The following is a 17,730-nucleotide window of genomic DNA, read 5'->3' on the forward strand; positions in this document are numbered from 1 at the left end:
CACGGAAGCCAGACAGTACCCATACTCCTTAAAAATTCCCAGAGAAGAGTACAGACTCAAGGCCAACTTCAGACACTAATTGACACTGAAACATTGAGGTGATGATGGAGTGTTCTTTAATTGGTGGGAAGCTAGTATTGAGACAAGCTCACCCGCACCTGGTTGTTCATTCTGCATGCTGCTCACGTAAGTGGAACATTTTTGACAGGGGTTAGTAATCAACCAATTGTAGGGGACCACGTAGTGGGGTTCCTATAGTTTGTGTAGCCAATGGGACGTTGTACATTTAGTGACGTCCATGGTAGCCATTTTGAAGGGAGGGCTTCGTTGCCCCACCTGATGTGAACTATCCAATTATTTCTCCTCATTACTCTATACAGATATAACACCTGTTTATTTACTCAGAGCCAATCCCGCTTCCAGATAGGTTTTAGAAGTTTGCCACATAGAATGACATTTGTAATGACGCAGGTCAGTACATCAGTTATGACCATTTTAGGGTTTAAGAACCCAGCTTTTTAATGAAATGATTGAGAGTTGAGTATCGAGCGATTGCTGATGTTCGTTGTACTCCCCGTTTTACTTACTTACATTAAAACAGACAAACTTTTTGCCAAGCTATTTGTGTTGTCTGAATTATTGATGTTTGATTAAAATCTGCATCCCCATCCATCTCAGGGGTATTTCTACTCATCTTAAAGGGCTGGGAGTCCCCAGTTCACCGTCTTTACTTTCCCAGTCTTCAGGCCACCACTTCCTTTTTTCTTTGCTAAAGCTACTCTCCCAAATTGCTCTCTTAGCCTCCCATCCCATAAGCTTTCTACTCTTAGTGTGCTCAGGGGTACTGTTACCAATCTAGTTATACCGCGCCCCTAAAGCTAAGGGATGCGCTTACAATCACCTTCACGGGCCCCACACAAGTGCATGAACACGAAATCTCCTACCTGATCTTCAAAGGGTAATCTGAAGAAAGGAGCGATTCACCTGGCACTCTTTCCCTGTGCAGTCAAGTTTGCACAGAGTGAAAACACCATGGAAACCCTTGAGGGGAAGAAAACCCTTGCAGATGGAGTTCGCTGGATGAGGAACGGAACGTAACTTACTTCAGGCGAGTGTCTTCGTGGAGTAGATGTCGCAGTCACCACTCCGTTGCGGGTTCAGAGTTTCTATCTGTTTCCAGCAGTGGCTACAACAAGAGGGGACAGATTAACCCTAATATGAAGAGAGGAGGAACAGTTAACTTTATCAAATGGATGTGTATCCTACCCTTGTAATCAGACAGTATAGAGATGAAGAGAGACTGAATCCCCGCTGGAGGATGAGAGAGGATATCTGTGTAGGAACAGAAACACTAGTCAGCTAAGGAATTGAAAAGGAAAGTAAAGAAAATGTAATGGGACCTTCCTTTCCTCCCGTACCGTAATCCTGACTGGAGATTGGAGTGAATCCCCGGGGGAAATGATCTGTAAATAGATTGTGGTGGTGGTTGGGAGATGTAGTCCATATAAACGTGAGGCACGGGTGGCACTATGAAGATAGAAGTAAATGAAATGGTAAGTTTGTGCTTATCGAGTCCGTTTCTCTGTGAATGTGTGGAGGAAGTATGCCTATTTATGTCGGAAGGGTCCCGGAGGGTTTCTTGGCTTGGTAAGCGGTGGAAGGGCGGACTGCTAAGCACCGGGGGAATGCGAGAGTTCCTGACGGAAGGGAAGAAAGAATAGAAGCAGTGAAATAAGGATTTCCTAAATACTCAAAGTCTGTGAAATCTCTAGATGCGATACTCACGAAGCGTGGCTTCTGAAAACAGTAGCACCGCAATGTCGCAATGGATCCAGGACCAGAAGTACTTTCTCGGGATGAATGGGAGGAGCATGATCTGCTGCCTTCAGAAACACTGCACCGTCAACCTGTGGCAATCTTAGATTGGGGAATCTGGATTCCCGAGATATGCCGCCAACGGCACCACAAAGACCATTTCCTAAAGACACCTTGAGTGTTCGTAACAGGTACTTGCTGAACCCCTCCCACTAACCCTTCTTCTGTATCGTCAATATCGCTCCAGTATTCCTCATCCCCACCTTGATGACCATACATTCTCATAGACTAAGCGGTCTGTCTCCCCCTCCCTTTCCACATGTACAGCCTGTATGGGTGCACTGTCAATTCTGAACAAAGTATCCGGACTTCAATTTGCCCCCCAGTGTCCGGGGGTAACATCGGAGCCTATGGTTCTCTAGCCACCTCACATGCTGCTCGAAATCTAGCTAATTCTGTGCAGGCTGTGGACAACCCTGATTCGATGTCCCTGGTGCTCACTCCTGTATGGGTGGATACTGTTGGTGGTGGGACGTATGGAGGGGGCAGTGCTGTACCAGGGCCTGCTAAAGCTGTCTGCCCAGAAACATAAGTCGGGTTTGAGTACCCCTCTGCTGGTCTGGTTAATAATGGGTAAAGTTTCTTCATTTTTCTCCCTCTTTTTCCCCTTCCCCTGTTCTGGTCTCTGTCCCCTTACTTGGCGTCACCCCTTCCTTCTCTGGGGTCTCTGTCTCTTCAAACATTCTCCATAAAGCCAATATTTCTCATCAGTTCTGTAGTGGTTTCCACTTATATTTGGCAGTTAGGTATGTAGACATATGGTCTAAAGCACACTTATCGAAGGACCCCCCCCCTCTGGCCAGGAGTGGGGCACCCCTTCCCCCTTAGTTTCTGTTACCCATTGATTGTGTTATTTCTTGATCTTCTCACATTACAGGGGCAAACTCTTACATATATGTTCTAGTGGGGTGTCTTTCCCCATACTGATACTTAGTCTATGTTGTGTCAGTACTGTCCTTGCTCGCGTGCTTTCAACTGTAGAGTAAGGCTGTGTAGTCTGCTCTCCTTGTCCCCCTTTCCCGTCAAATTCTAGAATATCTTTATCGTAGTCGCAGCTATGTGATCAGTCAATTCAGTCAAAAATATCCATTGTCAAACAAACAGTTGCTTCACTTCTTCCATCCCCCCCAAAGCATCTCTTTCTCCTCACACAAACCCACATACACATACCATACATGTTCGTCTTCGGCATCCTCCGCACATACAAAATACACTGAAAACAAATAACTAAAACAACAACTGCTACTCTTCCCGAGCCCTTTAACTATACGGGCCAGCTAATTTTCTCTTTATATTTCTTTTTCTGCACTGGTTGGGACAGTGCACTGTGGTGCCACCTTCTCCCCTCACTCGGGGAGGCTCCCTTTCCTTCCCTCTTCTTTTTATTAATAGAACTTAAAAAGATAAAGTAGATAAAAATGGCCATACAAATCATTACCACCCAATCTATATTTTCACTTTCACTCATTGTGTGTTAACCTCTTTCATACAACCCCTTGTCTCACCCCAAACATTGTTATTCCTTGCAAGCTATACTCGCGTGTCCACATTCTTCCAAAAGCCTCCGTTCGTGGGTTATCCACAACAGGCCTGGGCCTCTCGCTGGAACCGCAACCCGCTCCAACGAGTGGGTGGGATTTCTGCACAGACAGCACCCACAAGGACCACTTCTGCTGCATACGCGTTTTGGGGGACTGGTCACTGTAGGTGGGCATGGCCCTTCTGCAGAGGCCACCTGGATATCGCCGCAAGTATGGGGGCTGAGGAATCACGTCAAAAGGAAGGCAAGTCCTTCTATATGCACACTCTAGAGCAAATTCAACCCGCTAGGGAAATAAGCCAAGAGAGTTTTGCAAGGATAATAAGGTTTACTTGTACAAAATACAAGTGCCAGCAAAGAACTCTGCTGCTCGAGAGCGCTCTCGTCTTACATTAGCAAACAATGGCTTATAACTTCAAAAAACGTCACAAACTGGGTACACTATGGGGCCACTGACTGGAGGCACCCTACACATGGGCTTGCTCCATAGGGGATGCCAATCAATAATTGTCTGGTTCTCTCTCGTCAATCTGGTTCCACCTGGGTCAGCTGGGCTCATCCTTGCGGTGAAGGTTAGGACATGCATAAAACAAATGGTATCTATCTAAACTAAACAACTAAGACAAGCTGTTCACTCATTATGGCAGGCACCTGGGGTGCACAGGCAAATGGGTGCCAGGGAGAAAGGGAGGATAAAATAGTCATGCTGACCCATACACTTGGGACTTCATTGATATCGCAGTTCCCCAACCCACCGTCTCCCCCCTGGGGGACTGATCTTTGATTTACCCTTCCTGGTAGCTCATGTTACAGGAGACGTGTTGTTGCTAGCAAGAAATAAATACAGACAGGCCGTCTTTACATCTTTTGGTGGACACTTTATGGAGGTTAGAACCTGGGGGTCTTGTGCTTACCAAGAATGCAAAGGTGTGGTGGGGTAAACGAGTGGTGTGGGGCTAGCTCTGGCCTGGCTGGGTGGGGGTTAGAGGCCTAATGGCAGGTTAGTGGAGATGGATGGGCACAGCGTGGAGCCTGGTGCTGTCTTACGCTCTTCACAGGGTGCATTCCTAAAGATGATACTAAACATTTGCAACACTGAAGGGACGAGAGGGAAATGGACTTCCGTGGGAACAGGGCTCGAGCGGAGCCAGCATGTGGTGCAGAAATTGAAAAGAAAAGAAAAGAAATCCTTTCTTCTTTGCTCTGACTCCTTTCCGGTTCTTTCTCTGCTCTGTTGTCTCTCGCTGACCGTCATTATTGGCTAGCTCACGGTTCCTTCGGAGCCTGCCTTCCACCCGGAATCCTTATGACGGACCTCCGCTGTTGCTGTTTCACACGGAATCCTTATGACGGACCTCCGCTGCTGTTGTTCCACCTCTGGGGTTTTTTGTGCCAGACCACTTTTTCCCCCAGTTTGTCCCTCCCGGAAGAGGGGCCGCAGGTAGTGCTATTCACAGCAGTACACTGTGGCTTCCTTTTGTGAGAAAGACAATTTCTCAGAAAAAAAAGAAAGAAGAAAGAAGGAGAAGGATTATTGTGCTAGAAGACCACAAATATCATCCATTCAAGACCAATCTTCAGGTGAGGGGGAGGAAAGGGGAGAAAGGTTAAGGGTGGAGATTGAACATTCTCAGAGGGCTGACATAGTAGCCCAAAACCTGTGCACTTTACAAAATGGCCCTTTATTTAGAACTTTTGCTGAATCCAGTTACTTTTGCAAAGTCACAAATGTCGACATCATAAGCACACAACCTGCAGCATCCTCACCGCATCTGCAACTGACACTCCATAACCATGCATTCAAGCTAGTACCGAGCATTCTGCTATATTCCTGACCCAAACACACATAGCAGGGAACCAACTTTCCACTGGCAGGAGAAGGAGAAAAGTTAAAGAACTCAACGTCCCTCTTCATTCCAGGCAAAGAACTGCTATGTCTCATCCATAACGGAAGGCAAGAAAAACCAACCCCCTTTTTTAAGAGCACAGGACAAAACACACATTCATTCACACAACTAACCCACCAAGTGAAAGGAAACATTACTCCATATTTGCTAATGATGTCATCAAGTGTATTCTGCAGTATAAGTATCAAAAAAAGGTTTTTCACATACATTTACATAACATCATAACGTAGGTGTGTAAGCGATATTCAATCAACACTACAGCTTTTTATGTCCAGTTACGTACTCTGGATGACAACCCTTGTATAACACCCCCCTCTTAGAATCCCCCTGACCCCACTGAGCCAAGAAGTAGGTTTGTTTTGCAAATTTAAAAGGTTTATTTGGACAATTCAACAATATATATCTATCACACTTTATAAATAAATTGATAACTGATATCACACTTCAGAACATGACCGTGATCAACAATGGATAATGTTACAGGGGTACACTGATTTGGTTACTTAGGAGTAGTGTAGAGGATGAGGTAGCTGAAAATGCTTGATGGTTTCAAGGAAATGCAAGGTGGAATAAAATGTAGTACAGAAATAACTTGTTATAACTTGTTATGATTTTAGCAAAAGGTAATATGATCACTTTTTCTTGACAATTCACTCCCCCCCCCTATGCAATGTAAGAAATGGAAGGAGAGCACACAGTCTTCAAGAATCCCAACAAATCACACTTTATAATGCAATACACAGTTCCGGTTCCCCCAGAAAAGTTAAGAGAAATCAGGGATGAGTTTTAAACACAGGCGAATTACTTTAATGTGGTTTGCAAGGAAGTGAAAAGGTGCGAAAATTGCTTTTAATTCCCTCTAGAGGTTCAGGGTGAGTGAGAGATGCTTGTTGGTATTAGTTCAGGCTCACTTTAGCAATGCTCTATGAGTTATTACGAGGTTGCAAACGGATTTTAACAAAGGAAAGAATGGAGCTGCTATTTTGACAAGTGGAGAAATTGAGCCAAATCGCAAATCGCGGTAAATTTTGCGAGTGCGTAAATCGCGATAGCGGAAAAAGTATAGGGAGTAGGAAGTCGGTTCAAGGTTCGTTGGAAAGCCTACAGCTTTAAAATGAAAGTTAAACCATGTTCCTAGGACAAACAGTTCCGGAGATACAGACGATTTAATAAAGGTAGATTTTCGGATTTAAAGTAAAACTCAAAATGACAGGTGACAGCTTGCAGCTTCAGAATTGACACGTGACAGTTGTGCAGCTTTACAAATGACAGATGACACGATTTCTAGGAGGCTGTTCCAATTAGGTTAAATTAGTTTGGATTAGATTATTTTAACTAAGAGATTGGTTCTGCACAGTTCTGCTAGGTACTCACAATATAAATTTGAAATAGGCCTCGTCACGGATCTGGCCAACACGTCCGGCGGCGGTTCTCTCTGCGCGGTGGGTCAATCAGGCACCGGTTCTGCTCACAAGGATCCGGATCTCTGGTTCCGCTCACAGCGGTCTAGGTCAGCTCTGCTCTGCTGGTCTAGCCTCTCTGGATTCTGGATGTAACACTGCTTTCTGGGTACTGGCAAAAGTTCTTGGCACAGAATTCAAACAGCTCGCCTGGCTGTGGAATAGTTTGCAGATGATTTTAAGGATGCTGAGGCCTGCTGAGAAGAGTTCTCAGTTTGTGGGTTTAGGCCCTTGCTTTAAGTTCTGAAGTACAGTTCTGGTCCTTGGAGATTGATGGATGTGAAGTCTGGAGTCTCCCGGCAGAGCGTCCCGCAGAAAATGGAATTGAATGTCTCTACCTGTCCCAGCAGTCTCTTTTTATGTGTTTTAAAAAGTGGGTGGAGAGGCTAGCATCACTAAGCCTGCCCCTCTCTTGATTTGATACGTCAATAGAGTCTTTGGTCCCTGATTTGGGAAGGGATAGTGTGTCAGAGTGATGTCATTTTTATGACATGCAGAAATGACACTCCCTTGGTCAATGTGCACACAAATCTATTCCTGATCCAAATACATATTTCCCAGGTACACAGTTGTTTGACATCACGTAGACACATCATATATTACTAAAGATAGTCCCTGTCCCGACTCTGGCGTTTCTAGGAGCTTGCATTAAAAAATGGCAACTTAGTTTCGATTTTAGTGGGTTGTGCAATATGGGATTTTCATAAAAAATTATACAACGGTACATTTCCCTTCCACATATATGCCAGTAACTTTCCATGTCCCTAGCTTAAACACATTGTCTACAATATTCATAATTAGCAGGGTTTTGCCCCAGAACATGGTACAAATTGGAGTTTGGACTCAAATCGTGAGGGCATTTTTCAAACTACGACTCTCAAAGTTGTACATTCCTGTCATTTGGTTACAATAAGTTATCACTGTTTCTATAAAATATATATTTGTTGCAATTCAACTCCCCAAAGTGTTTGGGTCCGCCTCCAGAGTCTGGGTGGGTCAGTGATTACATGTCTCTCCTTGCTGGCAGAGGGCTGTTGACAGGAAACACTCAAAATTAACATACCCCATTCAACAGAAAGGGGCTATTGTCTCGCTCCTCCAGGCTGAAGGGGAAACCCCCTCCCTCTCACTCAGAAGGGCCATATGATATCCTGCCTCCTGTGGTGAGTCTCTGGGGTGTTAAGAGTTCTCAGCCTCTTGGCCTCTGGGAACAGCAGGTGGCTAAGATTTTCAATTAACCAACAAGCTTTGAAGTCCCTGCCCCTCTTGCAACTCCTAAATACAGTTTCCCTGTCAGAGTTTAGACCGCTAGGGCCGCCTTGGGGAATTTGTCGGTACTGCATCCATTTTTGAGTTGTCTTGAATTACTGCATTTCAATAGAGTGGTCTTTTGCTTGATAGTATAGGACCCTTGCTTAACATTGTTTTGATGGCATCCTTACAGTAGAGTGGTGATGTGGAACCCCCCACAAGAAGGTTGCATCTTTGGAGTGGTCTCGTGCCAACTGCGCAGTTCTCCTGGACTCTGGGATGGAATGATGGGCGGCGGCAGCTCATCCCCACATCTACCCAGTCTATTGATCCAGCATGGGTCAAAACCCTTCACAGGTGATAGAATAAAGAGAACAACAAAAACAACAACAACGTAAAAGTGAGTACATTTTCATCAACTTCAAAAAATGACACACTAGATTTCGACTGCAACAAAAAAGGAAGACAAGTCTAGTGGACGTTGATTAATGGTGCACAGACATATGGGTGAGGTACACTTGTCCTTACATTGTCAAGACAAGTCCTATACAATCGTGCATTTATTTGAGATCTATTGGTGACCAATCCTCGGTCTACGTCAGGAACATGGAATTCCCAGAGGTGTATATTGGACCAGCAGCATTAGTGCTGGGCCCTAGGACGTTTCGGCTTCCAGGTTTGGTGCCTTCTTCTGGGCCAAAAAGGATTGTGTCTCCCTATGGGTAGTAAACACAGAGTGGGTGGATATTAGAAACTCACAGAATGTGCAGTACCATCAAGTGGTACCAATAATGTCTATACAGGCTTAGCACTGTATAGCTAAAAGAAAACAGCATTCTCATTAAAAAAAAAAGCAAGCCAACCTTGAGCTTGGGTCCGGGGTGGGGGTTGGAGGGTGAAGATTCAGTCAGATGGAGCTGTGTTCAATCAGCGAGGAGCAGGTGGCAATCACTAGTTTACTTAGTGAGATTGGAAAACAGTCCCCTACGGTTCATCTGAAAGACAGCAGGGTGCCTGTCTAAGAGCTGGCATATCCCTTTCATAAATACACAGAGTGAGAAGTGAGGAAGAAGGGAATAAGTAGTATTCTTACCTGGTGACCCTGCAAAGGTGAAGGGGGCCTCCATGGGCTACTGTTATGTGTGGCCAAAGCATGTAAATGCACTTGAGCACCCCAGGTAAGTTCAGGGCAAAAAATGTTGAAAACCGGTTCAAGCTGGTTGTGAAGGCACAGGTATATACTCAACCCCTGTAGTCTAAATTAAGAGGTAAGCACTGTGGGGTAAAGGAGAAAAGCAAAAACAGTGCTGTTATGATGCGTGCCTGCCTCTAAGGGTATGTGAAGCAGGTAGAGTATGTTCAGGTGACGTAGCGTGGATCTAAAGAAGGGCCCCGCCCCCCTGGGGGCAGGGTGGCGTGCTGGACTTTCCTCTCACGGGAGCAGAGCTTGGCAAAGTCGATGCTACGGCTCTCAGTACATGGAGAGAGCTGTATGTATACGGCTGGGGCCCAGCGCACATGCTCATTGGAACAGACACTAGTCTCGGGCACATGCTCAGAGAGCGGATGGGTACGGCTCTGAGTTTTGTGTATGGGATTGAGGCACCATTGTCAAGGCAATGTCCGGGGTAGTCATGGGGGCCTGCTGGTGTGATCTAGTACTGCCAGGGAGCTGGTGAGGCAGTTATGTGAAACGCTGCCTGATCAGATCATATGCCCTTGATGGGGTCTTGCAAATGACCCGTGGTGTAGAAAGGGTAAAGGTACGTCTTGCAGTAAGCCAGTAACTGTCTGCTGAAGCTGGTGAGTGGTGCGGGCCTGGGTGCTGTTAGCTACTAAAAAGGGGTATGTGCCCTGCTGCACGCAGTGTTCTGAGGCTGCTCCTTAGCACACGGAATGTGCCATGGATGGAAAAGGAGAGTAGTGGGGGTGCAGGAATGTATTGCAGGAACAGGAAGCCTTGCTGGCAGTATCTAGGGTTGAAAGTATACGCATCTCATGTGCTACTCAGACCAGTACAGTAGTAGGCCTGTCTCCATCTGCATATAGCGCAGAGGATCAAAGTAAAAAAATCAAGTGAAGTACAAACAACCTTTAATTTTGGTATCCACACTGATACGTTTCTATTGCCTAGCAAAATAGGTCTGCAATTGTAGAGGCCCAGCATGGGTGGCAGGATTTTTTCTCTGAACAAATGCTGGAGACTCCACCAGTATTGAAATGCTTGAATACAAACTCTAATAGACAATCCAGTGGTTGTCTTGGTCCGAGTAACCTCAGTGTAGGAGGAGATGTTCCACATTCAAATTCAAAACATACGGCTCCTAACCATTGGGGTACTATTCAGACTCAATTGGCCTTATCGACACGTGATATTATCCAAAGACCCACCTATATTGAAATTTGATTATTTCTTTCTGAAAAATCATACAACCAATACTCATCAAGAAACAGTGAAACCCTTGCTTCCCTCTAATGAAAATATAAGTTCACTTTCTGCCCCAGCACTTCCCAATCATGGAAAACGCGAAGACTATTTGGACATTCAAGTTGCCCCATACAAGGTCTGTTTACAACTATTATTGGAGACAGACATACCAATGATTCTTAATAGACAAATAGTATTACAATTGCTGCATGAAATCCCTTGTTTAGGTTCATAACCACAAAAGACACTGAGACTATCTATTTTCCGGTTAATGAACGGACGGATTTGGTCCATCTTACAATACCATCAAAGATTGTGGCAAAAATTGTTATTGGGGGAATTCACATTTGCTGAATCAGATGGGCTATGATTTCATCTTATGCCAAGCAGATGTGTGTACTCAAACCGCTGCATATAATTTGGTCAGTGTTGAACCTTTGGAAAAAGAATCTGCTAAAGATTATGTGTAATAAGCAGGCAATGGGTGCACACACTGTACATTCTAGACAATCTTCAATATTTACTGCTTTAGAGTGTGCCTCTGATTAGTGTTGGCTCCCTGCCACTCTTGCCCTGACCTTTAAAAAAAACAGGTGACAGTGGGACAGGCCTTTAGTCTCACAAATTAGGAAATTAAGTGTTATGATCTCGAACACCAGAGGCTACAACAGCTTCTTTTTCTTTCTTTTCTTCAATATAACATTTTATTGGCATTTATAAACAACAGAGGGTTCTTTATTCTTTGTGACATGCTTTTGAGTGAAACATAGTAAACAAGAAAAAGAAAACATGCCTCAACTGAGGTAAAAAGAACAAATAGACAAACGAAAAGGGGGGAAAGAAATGGGGGTGAGTTCTGGGGTGGTCCGGGGGAGGGGTCGCGTCAGTCTCCGATCGTCGAAGTTACAGGGTATGGGTGCTGTGGTTGCGATCGAGTAGGCAGCCATATGCGCCGGTCCAGGGGGCTGCTAGGATGTTAGTCCATTTTAGTTAGCCAGCGGAGTGCTGGAGGTTGTCTGGCCACTCCTGGGAATCTTTCCACAAAGTCCAGGAATGGGCCCCAGGTGCTGTGGAACTTGTTTTGGTTGCCAAGGCGGATGGCGGTAATTTTCTCCGCTGCAGCGATGTCTCAGCACTTGACCCACCACACGGGTATTACAGGGCTTTCCTGAAGTTTCCACAGCTTGGCGATTGAAATCTTGGCTGCGGTCAGTAGGTGTGTGCAGAGGTCTGCCAGGTTGCCAGTCATCGGGAACTGTCCTTCTCCCGTGTCTCCCAGTAGAACAATCCCGGGGACCTCCCTCCAGAACTTCTCTGCCTTCGGGCATTCCCAGAGGAGGTGGAACAACGTTCCTGTGTATGTGCAGCCCCTCCAACAGTGTGGCGGGATAGCAGGGTTGCATTTGTGAAGGATTTCTGGTGTCATGTACCACCTGTAAGAGACCTTAATGGCTCCCTCTTTGTTCATTATGCATTTAGAGGTCTTGTGGGTTCTTCTCCAGATGCACTTCCAGCTGGTCCTGTCTAGGCCTAGGCCTCTCTCCCACTGTGTCATATAGGGCTCCTTAGAGTCGGGGTCTGCCCTGTCCAGCAGCCTGTACAGGGTGGAAATCTTCCCCCTGGTTGGGGTTGTCATTAGTGTAAGCTCCAGTGCTGTCAGTTCTCTGTGCCCATGTATTCTCATTGAGACCAATGACGACCAATGACGGAGCTGGGTGTAGTGAAACCTCTCGGTTTCCGGTACCTGGAATTTCCTCTTGAAATCCTCGAAGGTGAGTAGAGAGTCTCCTTCGTAGAAGTCCGCTACGCGCTGCAGGCCGCCATCCTTCCACTTAGAAAAAAAACATTATGCCCTTGGTCTGGGGTGAATTCCGGGTTCTCCCAGATTGGAGAGAGTGGACCCACCGTGCTCCTGCAGTTCCACCTTCTTGCTGCCTGTTTCCAGCTGCTTACCGTGTTCCGGGTGGCCGAGAGGAGCCCGGCGTTAGGGGGATTTTTGGGCCATGTGATGTGTGGGAGTGATCCCAGTGGGCATTGGCTCCAGTCCTCCTCCAGTTTTAGCCAGCGGGGCTTGTTGATGCCAGGTTGCCACATGAATGCTGACGAGAGCTGGGTGGCTAGGCAATACCTTCGACCTCAGGGACTCCCAGACCTCCGACCCGGGGCTCCTAAGTAAGACTTTCCTGGTTACTTCGAGGCTTCTTGCTCCCCCCCAAACAAATTTTAGCATTTTCGCTTGCAGTTTCTGTTTGGCTTGTTTGGGTATTGCTATCGGGAGGGCTTGGCAGTGGTAGAGCGGACTAGGGACCAGGTTCATCTTGAGTGCTGCGATTCTTCCTAGCCAGGATACTTCCTGATCTTGCCAGCGGGACATATCCGACTGTAGGTCCTTCAGCAGGGGCGGGAGGTTTAGTTTGTAGGTGCGTTCTGCTAGCTTCAGTAGGCGGACGCCTTGGTAATTTAAGTGGGATCTGGCCCATGGGATTTGGAAGCAGGCCGCTATAGAGTCCAGCGTTGCTCTTGGAATGTTGATGCCCAGTGCTGTGGACTTCGTGAGGTTGATTGAGAACCCTGATGCTGACTTGAAGCTGCTTAGCTCCTCCCATAGCACAGTGAGGGATGTGCTTGGCTGCGTAAGTTTTAACAGTATATTGTCGGCGTATAGGGCCGCTTTGTAGGTATCGTCCTTGAATTTGAGGCCCAGGATTGCCGGGTTCTGGAGGCGCACGGCTCCATTGACAGGGCAAAGACAAGAGGCGACAAGGGGCAGCCTTGGCGTATTGCCTCTACTGATTTCGATTCTTGGGGATCTGGCACCGTTGATCCTCAGAGTTGTGGTGGGGTGCTGATAGTTAGCCATCGTCAATTTCAAGAATTTCGGGCCAATTCCGTAGTGACACAGTGTCTCCCTCATATAGCCCCAGTCCAGCATGTTGAACGCCTTGTGTGCGTCGAGCGAGGCCACCATTAGCTCTTCTCCCGTTCTATTGGCTGTCTCAATAGTGTTTAAGGTGCACCTGATGTTGTTTTAGGTGTTGCACCCAGGAATGAAACCCGTTTTGTCCGGGTGAATGAGGTCTGGGAGGAGCCCGGCGAGCCTGCGTGCCAGGAGCTCCCAGAAGATTTTGAAGTCTACATTCAGTAGACCAATTGAGCGGAATGAGTTCTAGGTTTGTTCCTGGTTTTGGAATCAAAACTGTGACCGATTCCTCCATGGAGGGGGTGGTGGAGCCAGTTTCGAGGAAGGAGTTGAAAAGTGAAGCTAGGTGGGGGGCCAGGATGTGGTTGTATTTCTTATAAAATGGCGCGGGCAGCCAGTCTGGGCCAGGGGCCGTGTTTTTCATGGAGTAGATCACTTCAGACACCTCCTCTGAAGATATGGGGTCTTCCAGGGTGTCCATCTGTGGGTGGCGGGGTGGCCTTAGGATTGTGCTCAGGTAGACGGCGTGTGCTGCCGCTTCCATAGGGTTCCCTGGCATTACTTCCTATGGTGCTCAGTCATGATTGTCATCTTTTTGGCCTCAGAGCAGCGTGAGGTCCCGCCTTGGTTTCGTAGGACTGCAATATTGTTCCTGGTGTGTATTTTCTTGAGCTTATGTGCGAGTAGTTGGCTTTGTTGCTGTTCGGGTAATAGTACTGCTTCGTGTATGTCAACGCTCAGGCTGTACGGTCTGCCAGGTGCATTTCCAGGGCTACTTTAGCTTTGCGTAGCTCGTTCCATGACCTTGTTGATTGGCGTCATTTGTGGCTTGCCTCTTTCTGTGCAACCTCTGTTACCAGTTCTTCTGATTTTCCAGTACTTCTGATTTTAGCTGGTGCCGGCGGCTGTGTGCTGCTGAACTGTTCATGGCGACCCCTCGGATCACTGGCTTCATGGCATCCCACACCATAGCTTCTGTAGGCCCTTTACCCACGTTCTCTGTGAAGTAGTTAGTGAGGGCTTCCGACAACTCCTGGCTGTCTGCGATGTCCGTGAGGAGATAGTCCGGCAGCTTCCAGGCTCTGTGTCGCGGTGTTGGTAAGCCTTCCATCTGGAGCTGCGCTATGACTGGGGCGTGGTGGGAGATCACTCTCAGGCCCATGTGGATGTTCACAATGCTTGGGAGCAGCGAGCTTGAGATGAGTAGAAGGTCTATCCTGGAGAGACCCCTGTGGACATGCAAAAAGAAAGTGTAGTCGTGAGACCTTCGTTCGCCAGCCTCCAGGCGTCGATTGTCTCCGTCTCTTAGGAATTCCGCGAACCCCAGTGCCTTTGTGAAGTCTGTTCCAGTGGGCGGCAAGGTCTTGTCGATGGTTGGGTCTGGAGTGTGGTTGAATTCCCGTCCGATCAGTAGTTTGCCTTCGGCAAAGGACGATATAACTGGGAGGATACTACGTAGGAAGTGCTCCTGGGCTTTGTTTGGGCAGTAGATTGCTATGATGGTTATTGGGAGCTCGACCAGTAGGCCTTTAATCATATGAACCTGCCCTCGGGGTCCTGTTTGACCGTAACCTTTGTCAGTACCGCTGATTGACTGAGCAGGACTGCCACCCCTCCCCTATTCTGGCCAGAGGATGCGAAGTAGCTTTTAGGGAACCTTTGGTATTTGACTCGCTGTTCGTCCACGGCTAGGAGATGGGTTTCTTGTAGAAAGTCTACATCCGCCTCTAGCTGGGTCAGGCGGTGTTCCACGGATCTCCGTTTCCTGGCGGAGTTGAGGCCCTGGACATTCCAGGTGATCATGGTCAGGTTCTTAATGGGTTACCCCATTTCGGTGTGGGCAGTTTGCAGCTAGTGGGCACCATCATGCTCCGCTTATTGCCGGCCTGTGCGGGTGGCTGCCAGGTCAGCTGGGACTTGTGTTGGGGGTTTGTCCCCCCTTGGTGGCCACCCCTCTATTCCCCCCATTAAAACAAAACTTGGTCAACTCGGCCAGCCTTCGACCAACGGGGGCTCCGGCTGGGCCAACGCAGTCCTTTGAGGATGAGACCCTTAGGCCTCTATTATGTGGCAGTGAAAGCGGTATGTGAGGTTAAGGTGTTGTTTTGCTTAAAAAATTCAGTGCGTGTCCAGTGTTAGTGGCTGGTTTTTGGCGATGCTTGTCGGTTCCGGGGGGAGCCTGGGTGTCGGTGTCGCCCCGCCTTAGTCCTCGTTGCTTGGGCGCTTGCCTTTGATCAGGGGTCCCCTGATTCTTCGACAGCGCTTTTCCACCCGGGACTTCTTGGTCTGAGGGCGCTTCCTCGATGTGGGTTTCTACCCCTGCTGCCGAATTCAGTAGTTTTTCGGCCTCATGTAGTTTGCGTATGTGGCGGATGCTCCCATTCCAGGGGAAAATCGGGGCCGTGGGGAAGCCCCAATGGTATGATATGCCCTTTTCCCTCAGCCATTCCATCACTGGTTTCAGTGCTTTCCTTTTCAGGAGTGTGGTGGCCGCGAGATATTGGTAAAGAGAGATTGAGGCGTCCATGAACTGTATTTGCGGGGAGTTCCTAGCCACCGCATGAGCTCCTCTTTGACCTTGAAGTAGGGTACTCTAGCCAGGACGTCCGGCGGGGCCGGGGCGTTGGATTTAACTCTAGTTCTGTGGACCCGTCAAGCACCAGGGGGGAGTCGTCCAGCAGGGTCATTATGAAGCGGAAAAGATCGCTCACATAATGTTCGAGGTCCGCCTCTGGAATGGATGTGGTTCTCTGAGTCCTCCTGCTTGAGTTCCAGTGCTTCACAGCGGGTTTCAAGTGCGCTCAGCCTGTCTGCCCCCTTCTCAATTTCGTAGCTGTGCTCGCACAGGGTGGTTTCCGCCTCCATTGTTCTTGTCTCTAGTTCCCCCACTCTCGTTTCGAGTGCTGTGATGGTGCTCTTTACCTCCTTGGTGCCCTTCTGAAATTCTTTGGTCAATGCTGCTAGGAGGTCCTGGAGGTCAGACTTCGTGACCGCCTGAGTCGGGCCTTCTCGGGGTGGCTCTGAATGCATGCTCCCAGCATTGGTTTCTCCTGGATCTAGGCGGTCCCACCTCCTGGATCTGTCTGTTGCAGGGGCAGATAGGAGAGTAGCTATGTCTGCTTGCTTTGCTGGTTTTTTCGACTTGATGGGTGTAGGTCCGAATCTCCGGCTGAGGTGTGATGTGCTGAGGTCGCAGCAGCGTTGTTGCCGGTCCCCCGGGCCGCGCTGTGGCTGACTGTGGCTGGCCGCTCGTTGCTGCAGTTCTGTGTTGGCCTGCGAGCTGTGCCGCACCGGGGGGTTCGGGGTGCTACCGCCTGCCAGGAGCGGGGGCTTTTCCGGGTCTGACTCCTTGGCAGCTTTGTTGAGGTGGCGGACTGTGCTACGGAGAAGCTCCGGGGCTTGTTAGGCACTGGGTGTCAGAAGGAGTCCAGCGTTATAGATGCCAGTGCTGGTCTGTGTTGACGAGGCCGCAGGGCTTGCCTGGCAGTGGGTGTTGGAAGGGGGGGCTTAGTGGCCTTCGCGTTGGGTTGGGGTCTACCGTGTAAGGGACTTGCCCATTTCAGGACTAACTTATAGGTCTGTATGTATATACTGCAGCAGATTCCCTGGGTGCTGGAATACTGTTTGGGTGGGTTGTGTCCTCCCACGTACCCACAGCTACGCATTTTGTCCAACGTTGTTATATTATCATAGTTTCCAAGGGTTTTCCTCATGTGTTGCCTAAATTGCAGTTTATAATGCAAGGTTCATCTGACTCACCGTTTTCAATGCTCAGGTTCGTTTCAGACAATGTCTGTGCTCCTTGTGCCCTCCTTCCGTGGTGTGGTCGCCCTGGAGGTTGGGGGATGGGGTCGCTGGGAGTTCAGGAGGGAGAGTTTCACAGTGCGTCTACCTACACTGGACCCGTCAGAGCAGTGTACCATCTGAGCCTTTTTAGGGTGGAGTTCCTTTCTGTGTAGTAGTGGTTGTATTGGTCAGACCAGGGACCCAGGATTCTGTGTAGGCCAGTGCATGTCCCTGCCTGGGGACGTGAATTCTCCTGTTCACCCTATATGTGGATTGATCTTCAGTGCTGTCTTGTTTGCGGTAAGTCTCTGGGGTCCACAAGGCGGGCACACGCTTCTCGGAAGAGGGCCACCACCTCCATGGTTGCAAACGGGAAGTACTGGCCTGTTCAGTTCAAGATCACTGGTTTGGTGTCATTATAAGCGCTTCACTCTGTGGAGACTTGTTGCCATGAGAGAGCGTTAATGTGTGTCTGCTCCTCCTGGTCCTTACTACCTAGTGGTATGACAGGTTGCAGGGATCATGTGAGCTTGGTTGGGCGGGGGGAGCTGTGGCGGTCCTTT

General features: G+C 48.2%; 1 protein-coding gene across 1 annotated transcript in view; it reads right to left on the bottom strand.

Moving 5' to 3' along the window:
* The window catches only part of CFAP61 (cilia and flagella associated protein 61), a 2,971,729-nt gene that overhangs the window by 1,995,005 nt on the left and 958,994 nt on the right, over nt 1-17,730 (bottom strand). The window lies entirely within an intron of this gene.

This window comes from Ambystoma mexicanum, chromosome 4q (genome assembly GCF_040938575.1).
Source record: "Ambystoma mexicanum isolate Mex_15411 chromosome 4q, UKY_AmexF1_1, whole genome shotgun sequence".
NCBI lineage: Eukaryota > Metazoa > Chordata > Amphibia > Caudata > Ambystomatidae > Ambystoma > Ambystoma mexicanum.